Genomic DNA, 25518 nt, shown 5'->3' with positions numbered 1-25518 from the left:
TTTTCCCAAATATATCATGATCCTGAGTAAGCAAATTAGTGAACCATGTTGATTGTTATGTAAAAATGTTAAGCCATGTAACTCAATTCATGGCTTTCAAAACTCCATGGAAGAAAATGTTTAAACAATGTCATGCAAAGCCACCATGCGGTGCAGATTTGAAACAGAATTTATTGGGAGAAAACTTGAAAGCAGAGAAGAGTAGAATGCACACATTTCCCTGAACTCTCCCTATCCCACAGTGAAGACTAGGTCTGCATACATCATGTTGTACTAGACAGGAGGAACCTTCCTCCCAAATCTCTAAACAGCTATGTATTTATAACAAAGAGCAAGGGAAATCTATATAACTAAGACACAGAGGAACTCCCTGGTCAGGGAAGTGGCCTTACTAGAAATGGGAAATTTCTGAAGCCCTGTAACTGGTATTAGCCTGGCATTTTGATGAGCTAACGCAGACTACTGAGCCACTCTTCTAAGTTATTAAAGGAGGGAAAGAGATTAGCTGCTAGAACCCTCCAGATATGGTGCTCCTTATGTATTTAATCAGTGTAGCTTGAAACTTCAGTACTATGTAGTTCTATGGATTACAAATAAAATGATATATCCATAATTGTAGTGTATAACCTTTTTTAAAACTTTTTTTCACATCTGGCCAGGATTTTATCTTCTTTCTAGAAGGAGAATATATTTTTCCTCTTTGGGAAAAAATCGTGTTTTTGTTTTTTTTTTTAATATATATATTTATTTTTATTGAAGTACAGTGACTTTGCAATGTTGTATTAATTTCTGTGTACAGCACAATACTTCAGTCATATAGGAGCATACATATATTCATTTTCATATTCTTTTTCACCATAAGTTACTACAAGATATTGAATATGGTTCCCTGTGCTATACAGTATAAACTTGTTGTTTATCTATTTTATATATATATATTAGTTAGTGTCTGCAAATCTAGAACTCCCAATTTATCCCTTCCCCCTGTTCTCCCACTGGTAACTATAAGTTTGTTTTCTATGTCTTAGAGTCTGTTTCTGTTTCGTAAATGTTTGTCTTTTTTTTTTTTTTTTTTTTTTTTAGATTCCACATATAAGTGATAGCATATGGCATGATAGCTATGGGGGAAATTGCCAGGGGGAGACTGATTGGACATGCCTGATCTCGCAGCAGCCACTGGCTCAGTCACTATTGCCTGAGAGGTGGAGGAGAAAAGGACCAGGCAGGATTAGCCTTATCAAAACCATATGGGACCATATCATATGATTTTATTATTAATTATTACAGCTCTCATAGAGTGTAAGACCTATATTTTCAACTTTTAGATAATTGATATACTTCTAGCATACCAGTATTATGACTGACAATTGATATTTTGGAAGACAAAAAATATACTTTCTAAGAGAGGATAATTCACTGTATTGCAACAGTTGAGGAGGACATTAAAAAAAAATAACAACCTTGGAAAATACCAATAGTGCAGAATACCAGAAATAGCAGCAATAGTATCATCAACCACAGTATCTTCTACAGAAATTTCACATACCTTTTCATTTAAAAAATACTGTGTAAAGAATTCATTCTTTTCTATCCCTAAGAAAAGAATACTAGAACTATGTATTCTGTTTACTTTTACAATATATTCTAGCTGAAAATTTAAAAGTTTTCTTAGACAATTATGTTATTGCTCTTTACTCCATAAGTATGAGATATATATTATCTATCATATTATTATCTCTCTAGTTATTTTTAAATAAAAATATAGAAAGAATACTGTTAGACATGTGGGATATGAACAAAAATGAAAATTTTTAGTGCCATTTATTTTATTATTTATTTCTAAGTTCATAAACTTTGAGAGGTTTTAATGACCTTGTAGAGCTTTGAATATTGCAGACTTATGTGAATTAGAAATTAGGATTTTAATATTCTTTTCTGATCTATTTTTCAGTGATTCTATTCAGAGTTAATTAGAAAAAGCTTAAACATGGTATGAACAAAAATTTTATTTTCATCAGCATTATGCTGAAAAGTTAGCATATTCTGAAGTTTCTTATATTACAAAGACTGGGATTAGTGAATCTATTTCTTGGTCACTTTCAAATTAAAGATTGATATTAATTGGATTGTGATCTGCTATGAAATATGTTATTTCTGGGTTTAATCACAGTGCAGAGAAAAATTTAAAAAAATATATATTTCAATTTTGATTTTATCTTTGGTAAAATATTTTGACATATCCAGAAGTTGAAAATGTTCACGTGACATAGTCATTTCTTTTTTTTTTTTAATATTTAATATCATGTGGGTAAACAGTGTTTTAAAAATTATGTTGATTCATTATGTTCAAAATGTATTCTAAAGTTTCAAAACTGTTCTTTGGAAAAAATATTTGGCCTTTTTAGAAAAAGAATCGGAAATCTTCACCAAAAAAAAACTGCAGTGACTACAATAGGAATGAATTGGATATCTGTTCTTTCATGTCTAACATCTTTTCCCTTTTTACGGTAGCAATACTTCACTTTCCTTTTTTGGGGACAATACCTTTCTTCTCTCTCTAACAGCATTTTTCACCACCACTAACACCTCCAACATCATAGGGTCCAGCAAACCATGTGGCCCAAAAAGCACAGATGCTTGCACTCACTATAGCTTAGACTTGCTGCAGAACACCTTTTCTGCTCTGGACCCCACTCGAAACTGGCACTTTTTTGTGTCACCTAGTAGATAAGCTGAAGCAGTGTCCCTAGGTATGGAGTGTATTTCCTACAGAACCTAAAGTTCACCAAGCACTGCATTTCTTTTTCACTTTGGAGGATATGTCTTGGCACTGAATCCATAAAAATCATTTGGATATTGTAGGCTCCTGAATTTCCTCAGGTTTATATCCCATCCTCTGGATTGCACATGTCTTACCAAGTGCCCACTGTGATAGTCACTTCTTGATTATCCTGCTTGATCAACATATCATTGATGTAATGAATCAATGTGATGTTCTGTGGGATATCCAGACAGTGTAGAGTTCTTTAGACATTATTATAATAGAGAGAGCAGTAGAGTTAACATAGCCCAGAGGCAAAACTGCTAATGAATTCATTTGTCTGTTCCACATGAATTCAGACTGTTACTGATCTTCTTTCCTGATTAAAATAGAAAGAACACAGTTTGCAAATCAGTGGTCACATACCACGTACCTGAGGCCTTATTAATCTACTCTGACAATGATACCAAGTCCAGCACAGCAGTTGCAGTCAAGGCTACTACTTGTTGAGATCTGCAGTAGTCTATAGTCATTGTCTTGGATCCATCCAGTTTCTGCAGGGTCCTTAGTAATGAATTAAACAGAAATAAAATGGGTACCACTATTGTAGCCTTTAGATCTTTAAAGGTAGCACTACTTTTTAGCATCCCCTCCAGATACATTGGTGTTTTTAATGTACTCTTTTGGCCAGAGAGGCAGTTTCAGAAGCTTCCATTTGGTTTTCCACTATGATAGCACTTTCCTCAAAAATGTGATAAACTCGCATCATCAAATATGGACACATTCCACAAAAGGAAAGATATTATTATAAATAAATAATTGCAGCCCTGTACACTGATTTTCCCAGTAAATACTCTAAGCATAATGATGTATACCTTGTTAAAAAGAACATAATATATGTTTATATATCTATATATGTGTATATAAATTCCTTTGTAAAAACTTAATTGGAGACTAAGCCCTTTATAATACTTGCTACTTGCTATGACACCAACTTTACACAAACTATATTGAGCACTTACTCATGTAATTTCAAAACCCACATTTAGACATATAGGTGTAGGTTCTTACGTATACTTTTCAAAATGTCATCTTAAGAGTGCATATTTATTGTGCATGTTTTTTTCTCTTATCTGATAATTTTAGAACATTTGGAGTAGACTCATAAAGCTTAGAGTCATTCAGTGAAGAGTTTTTGATGGCACGATATGCGTGATTTGAGACAGTTTCGGAATGCCTGGTCTATGCTATCCACTCAATCATTTTAATATATATGGCTTAACAATGTTGCAAGTCTGATTTCATTTTAATGCTGCATTAGCTGGAGAATCATGATTTATTGTGACAGAGTATAAATTCAACTATTGAATCTTTAACAATAAATAATGAGCAGCATTTGTAATAGGGAACAATAAAGCATTATATTGATAGAGGCAGAATTGAAATGATGACAAAATATAACAATCTACTATCAGACAACATAATTAAAGTTTAGCTGTGGGGTGCCTGGATTCTATTATTTTAAGGTGGTTTGGGTGTGTGTTTGTGTGTGTGTGTGTGTGTGTGTGTGTGTAAGCTAGAAATGATTATTCTCTACTGGACAGTAGTGATTTTGTTTCTTATTATAAAAGAGTAGCTATATAAATTTTGTTTAAAAGCATCAGACGTATGTATTAAGCTTTAGTACTAAAACTAAGAGTAATTTGGCAAGGAATCAAGTGACCTGAGATTGGAAATGCTGATGATGGACCAGAAGCATTTGAGGGGCATGCCAGGAGACACACCTGGAAGACTGGTTTTTGCTCACCTAAGCTTGCACTGGACACATAGGAATTCATTTGGGTTGTTTTATACCAGCTATTTTCTAGCTGGTGAATAGGTTGGCATGTAGCTAGAATCTGAAGAATAGTCCATTATCACCAGGGGACCTAGCAGATATAAAACTGCAGTGAGAATGGCAGTGCTAATTCCAGCAGTATTTCCCTCAGCTATACCTCCCTATCAAGAATATTGGGAGATCTGGAAAGTAAAATCCTCCCTGGGCTCATGTACTAGCCTCTGCTTTTCATAAGCATTTTTATAAGCATCTCTTCTCCATTAAATAAATTTACATCCTATAACTTTGTGGCATTTTTTCACACCATTCTGAGAGTTTTAGCACAGTATTTATCACCATTATAATAATTTTTAGTTTCTTTGTGGATAAAATGGAGATAAGGACCTTGTGAAGAAAACATGAAATAATGGATGGGAGGCTTGTCCATAGTTCCTGGCGCATGGTAGAAGCATAATACCTGTTGAATATTCAGTGGCATTACCTCTTCTGATTAACAGCTATAACAATATAGGTATAGTAATTACTTTTGGAATGTCAGCCCAGTTTGAGGGAACCCCCTTCTTCAATGAAGTATTGCCCCAATCCCTGTATCTAGTTGTGTGGGCAGCTGAAACCATGGTAACAGTGCACAGTGTCATTCTGTGTACTATTGATTGGACCAGTGTTAGACACGGGACCTGAGGTGAGTTAGTCAGATCTTCCTAGGAATATGAAATTGCCATGCAGTTAAGTTCTGTAAATGTTGGAATTGAGAGACTTGTAAATCTTAGAGGAGGAGCCTTCTTCTGTCTTATTTGCAAAAAGTCACAAAGAAAAATATTCAGGATAATAAGAATGAAGTACATAGAGAAGCGAAAGAATGGAATGGGTCACCTATACATCTATAACTTTTTAACTTCCCAATTCTGATCTTCCACTAGAGGCTGACTCCCTTTGAATTTTAGGATAAACCCCAGTATCCATCCTATAAAGACATGTTGTTGCTTAATTTAACTGGAGTTTTTCCCCATTATGTACATTCAAAAGAAATTTAAAGACAGGAAAAGACAAATACTATATGTTTTCACCTATATATGGCATCTAAAAAACAAGGCAAACAGACAAATATAACAAAACAGAAAAAGACTCAGATTCAGAGAACAAACTAGTGGTTACTAAAGAAGATGGGAATTGGGGGATGGGCAAAATAGACGACGAGGGTTAAGAGGTAAAAACTTCCAGTTATAAACCACATATCACAAGGGTGTAATTTACAGCACAGGGAATATAGTCAACAATATTATAATATCTTTGTATGGTATGTAATCTATAAAAATATCAAATCACTATGTTGTATACCTCAAACTAATGTAAGTCAAGTATACTTCAATAAAAAATAAACAAAATGAATAAATAAAAATTTTAAATGTAAAATATAAAGCAAACAGTGAAGCAGTGTTTGTATTGTTTACCAGCATTAATATTTGAAATTACTTCTATTGTATTTTATTACAATATGATATCAAGGTCTACATGATCAGTGTGTAAAAGCCTTAAAATGTTTTAGTAAGATTACCTACTTAATTGGTTATATTTTATGTCTGAGAAATTAATGTTGAAAACAACTTTTCTGCAGAGAAAAATTGTTTAACTCTTGTATTGAAATATAAATACAAAGTAAAATAGAATTGCTTCAAGAATATGTTAGTACTCTTGTTAAGAGACATGTGGTTTTATTTATTCACTAATGGTAAAATATATAAGGTTTAAATTAAATCATTTTCTGTAACAAACAATATACGAGCTATTTTTTCCCTTAAAACAAAGAACTCTTAGCCATATTAACTTAAGAACTGAATTATTTCCTCAAGTTCTAACACATTTTTCTGAATTGTATTACATATTCTGTACATTATCTTGGTATAGTTTTTGGAGTGTTTAAATGGTGAGTAACACAAATGAAAGAAGAGGGAATAAAAATTAAAAAGTTAAAAAAACTAAAGCAATAGGGCTTAGGAACAATTACCCCCCAAAAATAGAAATACTGGAATGGGGCTTCAAAAGCAAATGAAATTCAGTGTAGCAAAGAAAATCATGATTATTTGTGAAAATATGTGCAGAGGATGACTTCCACTGAGTTAAACACCATGGTTCGCATGCAGCAAGAGTGCTGGATCTTGCCTCTGTCATGGTAGGTTAGTATTCAAAGTGAAAGCACTGTGAAGCCCAGTTGGTGATTAAATAATTCTCTGTTAAATAATCATAGATCTTGTTCAAGAGACTCAGCCCATCTTAGGTGACTATGAAAAATAATAACAACCACTGAGACCACTGACGCTCCGTTCTAGAAAATAACAGAACAAATGTCAGAGGAAATTGTGTATCCCATACAGGAAAGGATTCATAAAAAAATTACTTCACAATAATTCATACTTCATTAATTCTAGTATCATGTAGCAATGCAGGCCTCACAAAGCTGTATTTTTAGAATTATTGAACTTCTATCCAAAACAAAAACCAAACCCACATTATTTCTTTGCTATTCTGATGTAAGCTGTTCTGAAATGTTTAATTCTTCCTCTTTCCTTTATAAACAACATAGTAAGCAGAAGTATTTTGTCATAATTTAAAATGCTGTAAGTTGTATTGATTTTTACATTGCTTTGTTTTTCAAGTTCTTGATGTCTTTTTTCCAGTTTTATTGAGGTATAATTGACATATAACATAAGTTTCAGGTGTACCACATAATGGTCTGATATATGTATATATTGCAAAATTATTACCACATTAACTTTATTTAACATCCATCACATAATATAGTTACAAATTTTCTTTCTTGTGAGATAGCTTTTAAGATCTACTCTCTTGAAACTTTCAAATATACAACACAGTATTACCTATAGTCATCATGTTGTACATTTTATCCCCAGAACTTATTTAGCTTACAGCTGGAAGTTTGTATCTTTTGACCACTTTCACCTAATTCCCCCACTATCCATTCTCCACCTTTGGCAATCACCAATTGTTCTATGTTTCTATGAATTTGGTTTTTTTATTTTTACAATTCATATATAAGTGATATCATACAGTATTTGTCTTTCTCTGTCTGACTTATTTCACTTAGCATAATGCCCTCAAGGTCCATCATCCACGTTGTCACAAATGGTGTGGTTTCCTTCTTTTTGATGGCTGAATAATATTCAATTATGTATATATAACCACATTTTCTTTATGCATTCATCTGTCAGTGGACACTTAGGTTATTTTCATGTCTTGTTTATTGTAAATAGTACAATCACAACTCAAAAGCAAAAAAAAAAAAAAAACGAATAATTCTCAAACAATCCAATTAAAAATGGGCAAAATACCTGAATAGACTTTTTTTCCAAAGAACATATTCAAGTGGCCAATAGGGACATGAGAAGGTGTTCAACATCACTAGTCATCAGGGAAATGTAAATCAAAATCACAATGAGGTATTGTGTACCACCTGTTAGAATGGCTATTATTAAAAAGGTAAGAGATAGTACATGCTGATGAGGATGCAGAGAAAAGGGAGCTCTTGTGCACTGTTGGTAGGAATGTAAATTGGTACAGCCACTGTGGAGAACAATATGGAAGTTCCCCCCAAAAATTAAAAATACAACTACCATATGATCCAGCAATCCCACTTTTGGATATATATCCTAATCTCTTTTTTAATATATTTCTGTTTTCTATCCTAGATTTAGTATTGCCAACTAATATATTTTATACTTGTATTCCTAATGCTTAAAGTCCCTTCATTCTGTAACTTGATGTTTCTAATATACTATATTTTAGGAATTCAGAAAACCAAATGACTGTAATTAGAATGTTGGGTAGGATATGAGTAAATGGACCCTCTTTCAGCATCCAAGAGGTTTTCTAGGGTTAAAGTGCATGAAAACAAGTAAAAGGGCTATATTTTGACTTCTTAGAAAAAAATTAAATTTAATTTCCCTATTGTTGCTTGATTAGGAGTAGTTTACAAAAAAAATCACTAGAGAAATGATGTACTAGCATAGAAGACAATTTTCCAAAATCTAGAGAAAAAAGTCACATTTATCTTGGAAAAATACATTACTGGGAATTGGAAAAAGTGTATAGTTCTTATCTGTGAACTTCTTAAAGACTATATTCCATACCACAATAATGCATGTAATACATATGACCTCATTAAAATTTTAGGGCAATTTATGTTTCTGTAATTCTTCAAAAATAAGAGTATACTATCTCTGTCACTTTGTTTATATCAAGCCCATGCCTGCTTTTCTTCATCTGTTGGGCAGAGAATGCTCCTCAACGAACTCAGAAGGTGGTGCCAAATTAAGTCATTTTGTGTCCATCAATCTTAATTCTACCAAAACTAAGAGTTCAATAAAAGGTTTGGAAAATGCACCTAACCCCAGCCCCTGGGACTTCATCCAGTTTCAAGACTTTCAGATAGATGTGTAACATTCTCTGTACTTAAGGCTTCCCCATCATCTCACTGCTTGTTTTCTTCAGAGCAGTACTCCCTAGCCTCTTATTCTTGTTTAGCTCCACCAGTGGTTGAGAATTCAGGTATGTCTCTCTTATGTAAAATGAGATACAAGATTATTCAGTAAGTATTCATTGTAAAATGTGCCTGCAAGAACCTGGCCCATTAGAACCCATTTCTAATGCTTCATAGCAAGTGTGTCACTGTCCTAGTTAGTGATTCAAATAGATAAGGGCAGTGTTTTTGCTATTTTGATAGATGTACAAGTATGGATTTAACCCACATATTCCTAGCTTCAGTAGCAATCTTCCCATAAAGTGGTATATGCTTCAGTTTTTCCAAAGTCTACACGTCTCCAAATCCTAAAATACTAGTATAATATATAACATAACACAATACTAGTATACAATATAAAATTATATATACATATATGACTTTAAGAAGAAAAATAACTAATTTTGAATCTCATGAAGCATTTACAAAGGCTTGTTTAATTTAGTGGCCACCATACAGCTAAAATTTTTTATCTAGGGCCAAACATTTTCTTTTATCAATTATGCATCCTTTACATACTGATTGTACTCTATGAAACATAATATTCCAAGTCTGATGAATACCAGTCTTAATAGTAATTTCCTTGCAAGAGTGAGATGGTGAGAGTGAATAATGTGGTTTTAGCTTATTTCAATGATTATTATATCCTTATGTGCAATGGGGTTTTGTACAGTTTGTACAAAATCCCAAATGAGAGCCCCCCCACCCAAATATAACTCAGATAGAAGCAGGTCCAGCTTCACAGCCATCTGACTCTAGAGACCTTGATCCAATATGTATGTCTAATCTAAATTTTCTTAATGGAGCCTGTGTAGGAGTTTCCCATAATTCACAAATAAACTCTTCAAACGCTACTGGTTAAACATTTTTTCTTCCCCCTAAATTTCCACACTCATCAGAATTGCTAAGACAAGCAAACATCACAACCTCTTTACCTTAGAATCTACTCTTCAGCAGTCTCAACTGAATTTGTTCACCATCAGACTGCTTTTTATTTCTTCCTTCGTTATCTGTTATCTCACAGAGGCGTGTCTAGAATTTCTGTCTCTACTCACTAAGCATGTAATACCTTGTGGAATGAATGTTCATGGAGGGATGCAAGGGTAGGTCCCTGCACTCACCTTGACAGTTTCTCTTATAATTAACATCCATGGGAAAATTGGTGAATAGAATTCTCCACTTTGTTATACCAGTTAGAGACAGATTTTTGTTAAGTGATTTTTTTCTTATTTCTCAAATTATATCACTTAGAAAGTATTTTTCATTCATTCACAAGATTTTTAAAGAGCTTCTACAATGTGTATGTCTTAATGCTAGGCACTGAAGAAGATAGATATGAGAGTGAAAGATATGATGTGTGGTCTCCATACTTTAGGAACATATTGCTGAGGTGAAGAAATAATGCTAAATGTCTTGGTTAAGGGCAACTGAAACTTGTTCAGAATATGAATGTGACATAAAATCAAGAAATGGTCTGCTACTATTGTGTGTGCTTTGGTCTGCTACTATTGTGTGCACTTAGAAAGTTTTCTACTTGGCTAGCACCTTAATGCCCTAAACTGTGCAAATTATTATTATGCATTGTTTCATTTTCAAATATAGAATGGAGGAACAGTCCACTATGCATGGAAATTAAAGATACAAGGTTATGCTTAAGAAAGATCAGCCCCCCAAACCATTATCTTCATAGTGGATGTTATTCATAGTGGAGAGTGTAAAAAACTGAGGGTAGAAAAAACTTGTTGCCTGTATGTGAATATGAAGAGCACTATGTCATTTGAATCTCTGCTGGAAGAGTTCAGGAGAACTGTAACACTGCTGTTAAATAGAAGATACCAGAGAATACTGTAAAATATCACTGTTTATAGTTATTAAAAATTTAACCAAGTTAATGAGAAATTGGGAAATATCAGCATTCTGTAGCTTTGTGGAAGGTGCAAATGCCAATAAACAGCTGCTTAGTTTTTGTGTTATTGTATGAAAAATGATTTGAGGTAAATCTTCCAACACGGCAACAAATATAACAAATAAATTGCAAATGGTCACAGAGTGCCTTTAAATTCTTATAGCCTTTAAAGTTATCTAACCCTCTAAGCCCCCAGCTGGTAACAGCACACATTTCATATCCACTCACAACAAAATAAAAATGTATACCTATGTCTATCAATGTTGATTGATATATAGTTGAAATGGTTGTGTTCCAGCACACTGTACTTCAGAAATACGCTTTATACACGTTGTAAGTCTATGATATCAGTTCTTTTATGATTTCTGCTTCCGGCTCTATGAAGACTTCTTGGCTAAATCTCCACTAAATGATATATAACTGATGTATTTTTGCTTGAATTAAAGCCTCCAAATGTGTTTTGTGTGATTTTATATCATTTTGAACTTCATAATGCAGGCTATGAATAATTCACTTCGGTTGAATAAAAAGCATCTAAAGGTAAATAAGTGAATAACTAGAATGATGCATTTTAAACACAGTTCCTGGGCACTTTTAAATTCCTAAACTGTTTTGTAGGCCAAAAATAAAGTGTAAAATGGTACACTAAGGTTTGAAAGGTTGTCATCCAGATCTCAAAAAGAAGGACAAAAGCATTAAAGCAAAGCTGTTAAACAGGAAGTAATGACTCCAATAGAAAATGTATAAAGTAATAAATGTAAGGTAGTAAAAAATGCTAAAATTCACTAATAAGAACATATAAATTAAAACAAAAAGGCTCTGTTTCCCTTAAACCAAGTAAGAAGGACTGCTGCCCTGGGCCATACAGAATCACAAATATCATGAAACAAACATTTTTTAGAGGACACCTAAGTGTCTCTATCACTTATAATTTGGTTATTATAAAAAATGACATTAAAATGTAATTACATTTTTAAAGTAAATCTAAAATTTTAATTGCTTTAAATAATTTTGAGTTTCCTTAAATATAGCATAGGTTGTCTTTTACTTTAATAGATAATTTTGAGTATATTAGGAGAAAAATATTTTAAATCATAAGGAAATAATTTTATTTTTTTTATTCTTACATTTCCTAGCATTCGTATTTTCAGTGAAAATATTGCAAATTATTTACACTTTGAATGCAATTACATCTTTTACCTGGTCACTTAGTATAAATTACGTGAAAATTCACTTATAACACTAGTAATTTTGCTGATATGAAGGCAAGACTGTATATTTTGTAGAATAGATGTAAAAATAATTTATGAATTATTATGTCTTTAATTTATTGCTCTTCTAAACATTGCTAAACTGTACATATAACAGTAATAATTAAACTTTTATTATCTTTGCTATTTTATGACTTTTAGTCATATGAAACTCAGCTTAATACAAATTCTTTTGTATATATATGTTTTTTAAATTTATTTTTTATTGAGGTAAAATTGGTTTATAACTTTATATAAGTTGCATATGTACAGGATTATATTTCTACTTCTGTATGTCCTACAGCGTGCTCACCACTAAAAATTTAGTTTCCATTTCTCACCATACAGTTGATACCTTGCCATTTGCAGGAAAATGGATGGATCTTGAGGGAATTATACTAAGTGAAATAAGTCAGACAAATTCCATATGATTTCACTCATGTTTTGTATATTTTTGAAGTTAATAGACCAGCACATTTTAACAATTATTTTAGCTTGAATATGACCTTTAAAATATTAGGACATATGGCATTAACCCTCTATTTATACTCTTGCTCAGGGCCTCACAAATGATAGGGATCAGCCTGCAAAAAAGACAATATTGTCTGTTTCCAGAAAAATGGCAAGATTATGGCATTGTTTCAAAGAAACAGTATCTTTTTGTCTAGCACTTTGGAAATACATAATTTGTATCTAAATAAAAGTAATCTAAAGAAAGCTTTTCAAAACACTTAAGAAACTGAAAGGATATGAGACAAATATTCACAATTATACTGTCAATTTTTACTTATGAAATTACTACCATCCTTTATTTTCTGTAAATTCCTTTATTATTTTCTTTATTTTTGGAATATTCTACAATAATCATTAAAGGTTTTATTAATTTAATTGGAACATAATTCAAATATGCCTCTATTATATTACCAGTATTTACATAAATCTAGGTATTTCAGTTTCTGTGACCCTAATGGTCTTTTATTCAGTTATTTGAACAATGCATTTCCTTAAGCAAGATAGTTAAAACAAAAACAATACTTTAAACAGTGGTTATATAAAATGTTTTGTTCTCCCTCCATTCATATTAACAAATTGAGTGGAGAAACGTCTTTAGCTTTGTTTCCGTTTTCTTCTTTCCTCTCTTCTCCTCTCTCTAGTTCTCATTGTATACTAGGATGTCTTCAATAACTTGGTCACAAACCCTTTCTTACTTTCTTAGAATAAAAAAAATACATACATACATACATACATACATATAATGTTTTGATGACAATAAAATCTGATAAAACTACATGGAGAAATAAGATGATTATGATTTTACAAATTTCTATGACATTTGGAATCCTGTTAGATGCTACAAATATATTTTCTAAGATGTTTCTTTCATGAGGAGAGGTAATTAGGTTTATTTATGTATTTACTTTAATGGTGGGACTGGAAATTGAACCCAGGATCTCATGTATACTAAGCATGTACTCTACCACTGAGCTATACCCTCCCCCTCAAAGATACTTCTTTAGCTCTAAGATTAGAAACTGTAAAGTTCAAGTTTCTCAGAAGCTTTCATTGTTAAAAAAAGAACTTTCAACATCACTCAAACTAAAAGATCAAAATATGTAACCAACAATGCATAATTTAACTGAATATTTGTCATGCCTATGTAACCACAGGACTTTTGTTATCAAATATTTTGATACTTTTGTCCATGCCTTTCTTGGGCTATTTCTGTACATAATTGAAAATAAATTTTTAAAACTAAGAAATAATAAAACTGCTTATCTAATGATGGTGGTGATGGTGATACCTATACTGATATTTAGCATGGTAATGTGGAGGAGGAAATTGGAGGTGGTATGGTAACAGTAGTGTATGTCTTTGCATGAGATGATTGACTATTAGTAACCAGAAGCCCAATCAAAGCAGATAAGCACAGATTATATGAGTAAAGGATGTTTAGTGTGCATAGACTAATGGATTATTAAAAGTGGAAAGACATGTAATCACCCATCCTAACAATTTCATTTTATTTATACTGTTGGATTTTTTTTGCCATAATGTAAAAGAAATGTATGTGCAATATGGAAAATGTTGGGGAAATAAAAGGGAAAGGAAAAATTACATATAATTATATAATCTAAAATTATTATTAATATTTCAATCTAGATTTTTTTATTTTTCTATGTGTATATAAATGTATTTTTAAAGTAGGGCCAAAATGTGTATATTTGTATCTACATCTATTTGTATGTATTTAATTATGTATATATTATTTTGAAACCTGAGCTTTAATTAAATTTTTCTTGCACACACATTTTTTTTTCTTACTGCATTCTGCTTTATTGCACTTTGCAAATACTGCATTTTTAACAGGTTGAAGGTTTGTGGCAACACTGGGTCCAGCAAGTTTATCAATGACATTTTTGCAAAAACATTTGCTCATTTTGTTTCCCTGTCATATTTTGGAAATTCTTGTAATATTTAAAAATTTTCCATTATCATATTTGTTACATGCACGCAGATTCTTACAAAGGACATTTTTACTATTTAACATTTCAGTTGTAAGTCTGCACTTGCCCTAATATAAATGTTGCAGCCAAAGGTGATGATTACTGAATAAAGAGGTCTACAAAATTTACAGTGTGAAGTTAATAGGTCCTTGATACTGAAACCAGAAAAGAACAATATAAACAATAATTTAAAAATTTTTTTCTGAAACTCCCTATTATGATATGTGTACATATAAAAGCATTAGTAAATAAAGTTGATATAACTATAAAAATCATGACCTAATAGAATTTATCTCAGGCAAAGAGAGTTCACTATTTTAAAATGTATCACTGTGATTTGCTATATTAACACATGATGCAGAAAGGCCAAATGATCTTTTAACAGGAGAAAAAGAAACTTTTGATAACATTACCACATGTGTGTTAATCCACTTAGTAAACTAGAAACATGGAAACTTCCTTAGGCTTACACAAAGGCATTCAAAAGATTAGAAAGGCAGTTAAAAGATTAGAGAGCATTCTCACTAAACACAGGGATAAATTCAGATTGGTTCTGTTACTTCTACAATCCATCATTATTCTGGATGTCCTATGTTATATAATAACAAAACAAGTAAAAATCAGTGTCTATGTCAGATATTTGCCTATAAAGTTAAAGAAAATCAATGGAGACATTATTAGAATGAATCCATTGCTTAAGCAAGTGTGCTATATTCAAGATAAACTTAAAAATCAATACCATTACTTTATATAAACAATAACCAACTAGCATTTGTGGTAGGAAAATAAAACTCTTTACAAAAGCAACATAATTTTAAAATCCCAAGAATATTAACCTAACGTCTGTAACACGTTTTATAGAGAAAATTATGTAACAAGTTCGAAGTGCATAAAAGAAAGCCTGAATAAATGGAAAATTAGACACTTTGCCTGGATAAAAAGGCATACTAGTTTTTAAATGTCAATTATCTCAATTTCTTCAAAATTCTGTGTATCCCCAATGATAAACCAAGCAGAGTACTTAACAGAGTAAGTTTATATGGGAGAGTAAAATGTGTTTAGCTTTTTTTCGCTTTAGTAAAGTAAAACAAATAGAGGAATTTACCCTACAGATAGAAAGGTATTTATAAAGCGATACAAGTTAAAATAATGTTTTATTTCATAGACCATTTAAGGAGAATTATGAGTCAGGAAACATACTTGTATATATATGGTCACAGCATATGACAGAGGTGGCATCATAAACATTGCAGAAAGCAAACACTACTCAATAAAGATGTTGGAAAACTTGGCTTTCCACTTGGGAATAAAAGGACATACATTCCATTTGGGAATAAAAGGACATAAAAAGACATACGTTCTGAGTAGACAAAACGTTTTAAATAACTTTAAAACAGATGAAAAAATATGAGAATGCTTTTATAACCTCATATCAGGGAGAGCTTTTATATATAACAATACATACAACACATACAACCAAATGTACTTTTAAAAATAGATAAAATGTAGGCTATTTTAAAGATAAAAACTCAGACCTCTCTTCCAAACTACAAATTCATGTATAAGTTCTCCTGTTGCACCTCTGCTAAAAACTCTCCAGTATTTCCTCTCTCACAATAAAAGCTGGAGCACAACAACCTTTTAGCCCTTTATTATATGGCTCCCTAGTACCTCTCTCACTTTATCTCCTACTGTTGTCTCCCTCACACTATCCATTCCAGCCTCACTGGCATTAGACACATGCTTATCTCAATGTCATTGCATTTCATGTTCTCTCTCTCCTCTTTCTCTCCCTGTCCTCTGCCCAGATATCCTTGTGACTCATATTCCCTCATTCTTTCAGATTATTTTACTTTTATGACATTTGTCCTTCATCCATTGCTAGATCATATGGTAATTCTGTTTTAGACTTTAAAAAAATTTTATTGAAGTATAGTTGGTTTACAATGTTATGTTAGTTTCAGGTGTACAGAAAAGCGATTCAGATATGTGTGTATGTATATGTATATAACACACATACATATTTATACATATATATGTACTTTTTCAGATTCTTTTCCATTATAGGTTATAACAAGATATTGAATATAGTTCCCCGTACTATACAGTAGGTCCTTGTTGTTCATCTATTTTAAGTAGTATATATCTGTTAATCCCAAACTACTAATTTTTCTCTCCCCTACCTTCCTCTTTGGTAACTATAGTTTGTTTTCTATGTCTGTGAGTTTTCTGGTCTGTAAATTAGTTCATTTGTATCATTTTTTAAGATTCCACATATAAATGACATCATATGATACTTGTCTTTGTCTGACTTACTTCACTTAATATAACTTTATGTCCATCCATGTTGCTGCAAATGGCATTATTTCATTCTTTTTATGGCTGTGTAGTATTCCTGTGTGTGTGTGTGTGTGTGTGTGTGTGTGTGTGTGTGTGTGTGTGTACACCACATCTTCATTATCAGTTCATCTGTTGATGGACATTTAGGTTGCTTCCATGTTTTGGCTGTTGTAAACACTGCTGCTATGAGCTTGGGGTGCATTTATCTTTTTGATGTCTTTTTTAATGTCTTTTTTAAAATATATTTTTATTGAAGTATAGTCAGTTTACAGTGTTGTGTCAATTTCTAGTGTACAGCACAATACTTCAGTCGTATAAGAACATACATATATTCATTTTCATATTCTCTTTCACCATAAGTTACTACAAGATATTGAATATAGTTCCCTGTGCTATACAGTATAAACTTGTTATTTATTTATTTTTTATATATTAGTTAGTATCTGCAAATCTCAGAATCCCAATTTATCTTTTCCCACTCCCTTTCTCCCCAGTAACCATAAATTTGTTTTCTATTTCTGTGAGTCTGTTTCTGTTTTGTGAATTAGAGTTTTCTCTGGATATATGCTGAGGAGTGGGATTGCTAGATCATATGGAAACTCCATACAATTTTCCGTAGTGGCTGCACCAATTTACATTCTCACTGACAATGTGGGAGGGTTCCCTTTTCTCCACACCCTCTCCAGCATTATTTGTAGACTTGGTGATGGTCATTCTGACAGGAATGAGATGATACCTCAACATAGTTTTGGTTTGCGTTTCTCTCATAGTGATGTTGAGCATCTTTTCATGTGCCTGTTGGCCATCTGTATATCTTCTTTGGAGAAATGTCTATTTGGGTCTTCCACCCTTCTGTTGATTGGGTTGGTTGTTTTTGATATTAAGTTGTATGAGCTGTTCATATATTTTGGAAATTAATCCCTTGTCAGTTACATTGTCTGCAAATATTTTCTCTCATTCTGTAGGTTGTATTTTCATTTTGTTTATGGTTTCCTTTGCTGTGCAAAAGCTTTTAAGTTTAATTAGGCCCCATTTGTTTATTTTTCATTTTATTTCCATTACTCTAGGAGACAGATCCAAAAAAAATATTGCTGTGATTTATGTAAAAGAGTGTTCTGCCTGTGTTTTCCTCTAGGTGTTTTAGAGTATCTGGTATTACATTTAGATCTCTAATCCATTTTGAGTTTATTTTTGTATATGGTCTTAGAAAATGTTCTAATTTCAGTCTTTTACATGTAGCTGTCCAGTTTGCCCAGCACCACTTATTGAAGAGACTGTCTTTTCTCCATTGTGTATTCTTGCCTCCTTTGTCATAGATTAATTGACCATAAGTGTGTGGGTTTATTTCTGGACTTTCTGTCCTGTTCCACTGATCTATGGGTCTGTTTTTGTGCCAATACCATAGTGCTGTGATTACTATAGCTTTGTCTGAAGTGAGGGAGCATGATTCCTCCAGCTTTTTTCTTCTTTCTCAAGATTGTTTTGGCTATTCAGGATCTTTGGTATTTCCATTCAAATTTTAAATTTTTTTTGTTCCAGTTCTATGAAAAATGCCATTGGTAATTTAATGGAGATTGCACTGAATCTGTATATTGCCTTGGGTAATATGACCATTTTAACAACATTGATTCTTCCAATCCAAGAACACAGTATATTTTTCTATCTGTGTTGTCTTCAATTTCTTTCATAAGCATCTTACAGTTTTAAGAGTACAGGTCTTTTGCCTCCTTAGCTAGGTTTATTCTTAGGTGTTTTATTCTCTTTGATGCAATGGTAAGTGGTATTGTTTCCTTAATTTCTCTTTCTGATATTTTGTTATTAGTGTATAGAAATGCAGTGGATTTCTGTATATTAACTTTGTATCCTGTAACTTTACCAAATTCATTGATGAGCCCAGTAGTTTTCTGGTAGTGTCTTTCAGATTTTCTGTGTATAGTACCATGTCATCTAGAGTGATACTTTTAGTCTTTCTTTTCCAATTTGAATTCCTTTTATTTCTTTTTCTTCTCTGATTGCTGTGACTAGGACTTCCAAAACTATGTTGAATGAGAGTGACGAGAGTGGGCATCCTTGTCTTGTTTCTGATCTTAGAGGAAATGCTTTCAGCTTTTCACCACTGAATATGATGTTAGCTGTGGATTTGTCATATATGGCTTTTATTATGTTGAAGTATGTTCCCTCTATGTCCACTTTCTGGAGAATTTTATCATAAATGGATCTTGAATTTTATCAAAAGCTTTTTCTGCATCTTTTGAGAAACCATATTGTTTTTATTCTTCAATTTGTTAATGTGGTCTATCAAATTGATTCATTTGGGAATATTGAAAATCCTTGCATCCTTGGGAAAAAAATCCCACTAGATGATCGTAGTATATGATCCTTTTAATGTATTGTTGGATTCAGTTTGCTTAGTATTTTATTGAGGATTTTTGCATCTATGTTTACCAGTGATACTGGCCTGTAATTTTCTATTTTGTGATATCTTTGTCTCCTCTTGGTATCAGGGTGATGGTGGCCTCATAGAATGAATTTGAAAGTGTTCCTTCCTTGGCAATTTTTGGAGTAGTTTCAATCTTTATTTTTAAAGTCTATTTTGTCTGATATAAATGTTACTGCTCCAGCTTTTCTTTGATTTCCATTTGCATGGAATACCTTTTTCCATCCCTTCACTTTCAGTTTGTATGTGTCTCTAGATCTGAAGTCAGTCACTTGTAGGCAGCAAATATATGGGTCTTGTTTTTCTATCCATTCAGCCAGTCTGTGTTTTTGGGTTAGAGCATTTAATCGATTTACATTTAAGGTAGTTATCATTATGTATGTTCTTATTGCCATTTTGTTAATTGTTTTGGATTAGTTTTTATAGGTCTTTTTTTTCCCCTTTTCTTCTTTTGTTCTCTTCTCTTGTGATTTGGTGACTATATTTAGTGTTGTGTTTGGATTCCTTTTTCTTTTTTGTGTGTGTATGTATTATAGATTTTTGGTTTGCAGTTACCATGAGGTTTTGGTATAGAAGTCTATATATATATGTGTGATTGCATTGAGTTTCTGATCTCTTAATGTCAAATGCATTTTAAATATCCTGCATTTATACTCTTCCCCCCTCACAATTACTGTTTTTGATATCATATTTTACATTTAATTATTTTGTGTATCCCTTAACTGCTTATTGTTGATACAGATGATTTTACTACTTTTGTCTTTTAACCTTCCTACTATTTCATGTGTGGATGACTTTCTACCTTTACTGCATGTTTGCCTTTACCAATGAGCTTCTCCATTTCATAATTTTCCTTGTTTTTAGTTGTATCCTTTTCTTTTCTGCCTAGAGAAGTTCTTTAGCATCTGTTATAAAGCTTCTTTGGTGGTGCTGAATTCTTTTGGCTTTTGCTTATCTGTAAAGCTTTTGCTTTCTCTGTCAAATCTAAATGAGAGCCTTGCTGGGTGGAGTATTCTTGGTTGTACGTTTTTCCCTTTCATCACTTTAAATACATTGTGCTACTCCTTTCTGGCCTGCAGAGTTTTTGCTGAAAAATCAGCTGATAGTCTTATGAGAGTTCCTTTGTATGTTATTTGTTGCTTTGCCCTTATTACTTTTAATATTCTTTCTTTGTCTTTAATTTTTATGATTTTAATTAGTGTGTCTCGGTGTGTTCCTCTTAGGGTTAATCCTGTATGGGATTCTGTGCTTCCTGGACTTGGGTGACTTATTTCCTTTCCTAGGTTAGGGAAGTTTTTAGCTATTATTTCTTCAAATATTTTATCAGGCCCTTTCTCCCTTTCTTCTCCTTCTGGGGCCCCTAGAATGCTAATATTAGTGCTTTTGATGTTGTCCCAGAGATCTCTTAAACTGTCCTCACTTCTTTTCATTCTTTTTTCTGTTTTCTAGTAGTGATTTCCATTATTCTGTATTCTAGCTCACTGATCTGTTCTGAGCCTCCTTTAGTCTACTATCGATTCCTTCTAGTGTATTTTTCATTTCAGTTATTGTATTCTTCAAATCTGTTTGGCTGTTCTTTATATTTTCTAACTCCTTGTTTAAAAAGTCTGTCTTGTTGCTTTGTGCATCCATTCTCCTTCTGAGTTATTGGATCATCTTTATGATCATTACTCTGAACTCTTTCTCAGGTAGATTGCCTATCTCCTTGTTACTTAGTTCTTCTGGGATTTTATCTTGTTCCTTTTTCTGGCACATGTCCCTCTGCTGCCTCATTTTGTCTAAATTTCTATTTGTATTTTTATCTATGTGTTAGATTAGTTATGTTTCTTGACCTTGGAGAAATGGCTCTGTGTAGGAGAAATCCTGTGTGTCCCAGCAGTACACTTCCCTCTTGTCACTCAAAAGCCAGGGGTCAGCTGGTCCTGGGGTAGGGTCTAGCCTGCATTTGTGGACTCATTCCACAGGCTCTGGGATTTTAGTTTTCTTGCTTCTAGTAGCTGCTCCTGCTGGGTGAGGCTGGTCTAGAGATTTGTGCAGGCTCCCTGGTGGGAGGTGCCGGTGCCTGCTTGGTCTTGGCCCTCTGGTGGGTAGGGCCTTGTCTAAGGACGTGTCCAGAGGCAGCTGTGGCTCAGGAAGACTTTAGGCAGCCTATCTGCTGATGAGTGTGGATGTGTCCCCAGCTAGTTAGTTGTTTGACCTGAGGCTTCCCAGTATTGAATTCTGCAGGCTTTGGGTGGGGCCACGTCTTGGTGCTAATGACTCAAGCAGTATGTCAGCTTCCAGGAGAATTCATTCAGGTGACTACTCCCCAACATGTCTGCCACCATGTCTGTGTCCTTAGGGTAAATGACAGCTGCATACCACGTCCTCAAGAGACCCTCCAAGACCAGCCGGTAAGTCTGGCCCAGGATCCTATGAAATTACTGCTTTTGCCCTTGGTCCCAACAAGCATGAGATTTTGTGTGCACCCTTTAAGAGTACAGTCTATTTCCCCCAGTCCAGTTTAGCTCCTGCAGTTAAGCCTCTCTGGCCTGGGGGGTCCTCTTCCCAGTACTAGGCTCCCAGGCTGGGAAGCCTGACATGGGGATCAGAACTCTCACTACTGTGGGAGAACCGCTGCAATATAATTATTGTCTAGTTCATGGGTCGCCCACGTAGGAGGTATAGGATTTGATTATGTCACAGGTCTGCCACTCCTATCTGTCTCGTTGTGGATTCTTCTTTATGTCTTTAGTTGTGGAAGATCTTTTCTGGTAGGTTCCAATCTTTTTTATTGATGATCTGCAGTTAGTTGTGATTATGGTATGTTAGTAAGAGGATGTGAGCTCCAGTTACTTCTACCCTGCCATCTTGGCCACCAGCCCCGACCCCCAGCACTGAGTCTGGCCCAGCATCACTGGTCACCAGATGAGGTCAAGCTGAGTCCAAGGTGGCCTATTTTAGATTTTTGAGGAACCACTATACTGTTTTCCATAATGACTGTATCATTTTACATTCCCACCAATAGTGTATAAAGGTTCCCTTACTAACGTTTCTTATCTCTCATCTTTTTGATTATAGCTATCCTAACAGGGCTGGGGGCAAGGGGAAATGGGTGCTGTAGGTCAAAGGGTAGTTATAGGAAGTACAGGTCTGAGGATTAATATACAGTGTGGCAACTATAGTTAAAAATACTGTATTGTACACTTATAAATCACTGAAAGTAGATGTTAAGCATTCCCACAGCACAGAAAGTTAACTATGTTAACTATGTGAGGTGATGGATATGTTAATTATCTTGATCTTTGTAATCATTGTGCAATATATATGCATATCAAACTGTCATGTTTTATGCCTTAAATATATACAATTATTCCTCAATAAACTTAAAATTAAATAATTAAACCCCTCTAAATCTCCCTGTCACTTGCTGTATCCTTTCTATAGCAGTTATTACAATCTAACTTTTTATATATTTTATTATTTGTATTTTTATTTTCTACATCCAAACTTCCCCTGGCCTGCCACTAGAATATAAGCTGTATGAGAGCAGATGTTTTATATGTCATTTTTTTACATGTCTCTAGCACCAAAGATAGAGCCTGACAGTGATTCAATACATTTTTTAAATGAATGAATGAATAGGTATCACTGGGGATACTGGGAGAGAAGCAGGCAGGATATAATTGGATAGAACTTTTTCTATAAATCAATTGTCTTATTATACTCAAAAATAGACAAAATGGGAGGGAGGGTACAGTTCAGTGGTAGAGAACTTGCTTAGCATGCACAGGGTCCTGGGTTCAATCCCTAGTACTGCCATTAAAATAAATCAATCAACCTTATTACCTCCCTCTCCCTGAAAAAAATTAATTAATTAATTTAAAAAATAGACAAAGTGAATATGAGAAATTGTAATTAGTGGTTAATTTTGTATGGTACAAATATGGGCATTTTGTATTTTCCTGTACTTCTAAAATTTATAGAAATTTAAACATGAAAAATGACTCAAAATGAGACAAAAATCATTACTGGGTACCAAGGATATGCACACACTTGAGATTCTTAATCCATATTGACGTATTTTCAAAACTGGAGATAACCTAGTATCCAATAATAAGTTAACACTTAAAAAAGAGGTATAATACATCTGTTTGGTGAAGTTTTATGTAACCGTTCAGAAGCGTATGTTGCCATTAAGAATATCTATTGACACGGTAAAATGTTCAAGATAAAATTGTAAGTGAAAAAAGTAGGTTATGCAGTGGTGTATACAGCAAGATCTTTAATTTTCTATATGTGTGTTAGTGTGTGTATGTATATATGTATAATATATAAATAGCAAAGAAAAATATACAGCATTTAACATGGTTTCTGTCTAAGAAGTAAGATTATTAGTAAATTTTTATGCTTTTCCACACTTCCACAATTCTGATAGAAAATTTTGTAATCAGAAAAAAGATAAAATCTCTTAGAAACAAATTTCATTCTGCTATATGTGAATTTTGTCTCTTACTAGGGCCATTTGATATTTAGGAACATTTCTATTTTTGTTCCAGTGGTTAGCTTTATAATCATATGGTTATATAATTACCTTTATTCCTTTATTCCTGTATAAAAGTCTAGTATTTTCTATTATGAACAATAGTATTCTTGTCTTTTTCCTTCATTTCCTCTCTATTCTCTATTATACCACTCAGTTTTAGTTAATAATATTACCTTTATTCAGTTTTACCTTTACCCTGTTATATTTTAATACCTCATCTTTTATGAAAACCAGTTCATTCAATGCTATAATTTTACAAGCATCAAAATATAGCTATGACATTTGTGTAAGTGTTGATTATAGTAGTTAACTGGCTCTATGCCAGTTGCTCCAAAGCCTGTCATGCTTCTCACATTTGTGACTACAAGAATCAAGCCTCTAGAATTCCAGACAAACCTTTTACTACATTATTATTATTATTATTATTATTATTATTATTATTATTATTATTATAGCATTCTAAATACTTTACATTAAAATTTAAAGTATTGGTCATATGCTTTAAACTTTGATGATTCTGTATCAGTAAAGGTCTTGGAGGAAACAAAATCTACCTCGTGTGGTTTAAGTAAAGAGACATTAGATAAATCTCCTTATGGGAGTGTTAAAAGATTTAAAGGAACAAGCAAGATATGGGGACAGCATCCACAGACTAGCAGTAGATGAAAACTTTTATCACCCCAAGGAAAGTCTGTATCACTCCAAAGTCTGGAGCTGAGAGGGAAGGAAGTAGTGTTTGTTACTGGATCCCAGGGAGACCTAGTGTCAAGGAGCAACCATTCACTGGGAGCTGTGTTTTCGGAGCAGGAAGCAAGAAATGTAGCACCAAAGTCAGTAGAAACAGGAAAGAAACATTCTACATCATATCTTTCTAGTCCCATTCCATGATCACTCATTGAGATTGCACCTCACATTAACTGAATCCAAAGAATATGCAGCTGGGAAAGGAGCCTGCAAGATTCAGTCAACAGGGCTTAGTCTCCCAGGCCACTAATCAGGGCAGGGAAAGTATCTGTGTGTGTGTGTGTGTGTGTGCGTGCGCGCGCGTATGTTTGGGATTGGCAACAGAGAATAACTCCCACAGGCTATCACTTTAGCCTCTCAGCAAATGTAATTATCTTTACTTGTATCTAGTGCCAGCATTTCTTGCAGACCAGTCTTGAAACCAGACCTACATATTTTTTTCTCTTTTGCTGTCTAGTCATAAGGAATTCTCCATGAAACCATAGGTATTGGTTGAGAGTAAGGTAGCAAAATGGCAGGAATGAGTAGTAGAAAAAAAAAATCTCTCTCCTCTTGCACTGCAATTTCTTGCTACTGCCATTTCATTAGCCAGACCCTACCAGGATGCAGAGGACTAGGTAGCCCAGGTGATAAAATCTGCAGACATCAGCTTTACAGAAAGGAATGGAAATTTGTTGTGG

Source organism: Camelus bactrianus, chromosome X, assembly GCF_048773025.1.
Source record: "Camelus bactrianus isolate YW-2024 breed Bactrian camel chromosome X, ASM4877302v1, whole genome shotgun sequence".
Classification (NCBI taxonomy): Eukaryota; Metazoa; Chordata; class Mammalia; order Artiodactyla; family Camelidae; genus Camelus; species Camelus bactrianus.
This window is presented reverse-complemented; position numbering follows the sequence as displayed.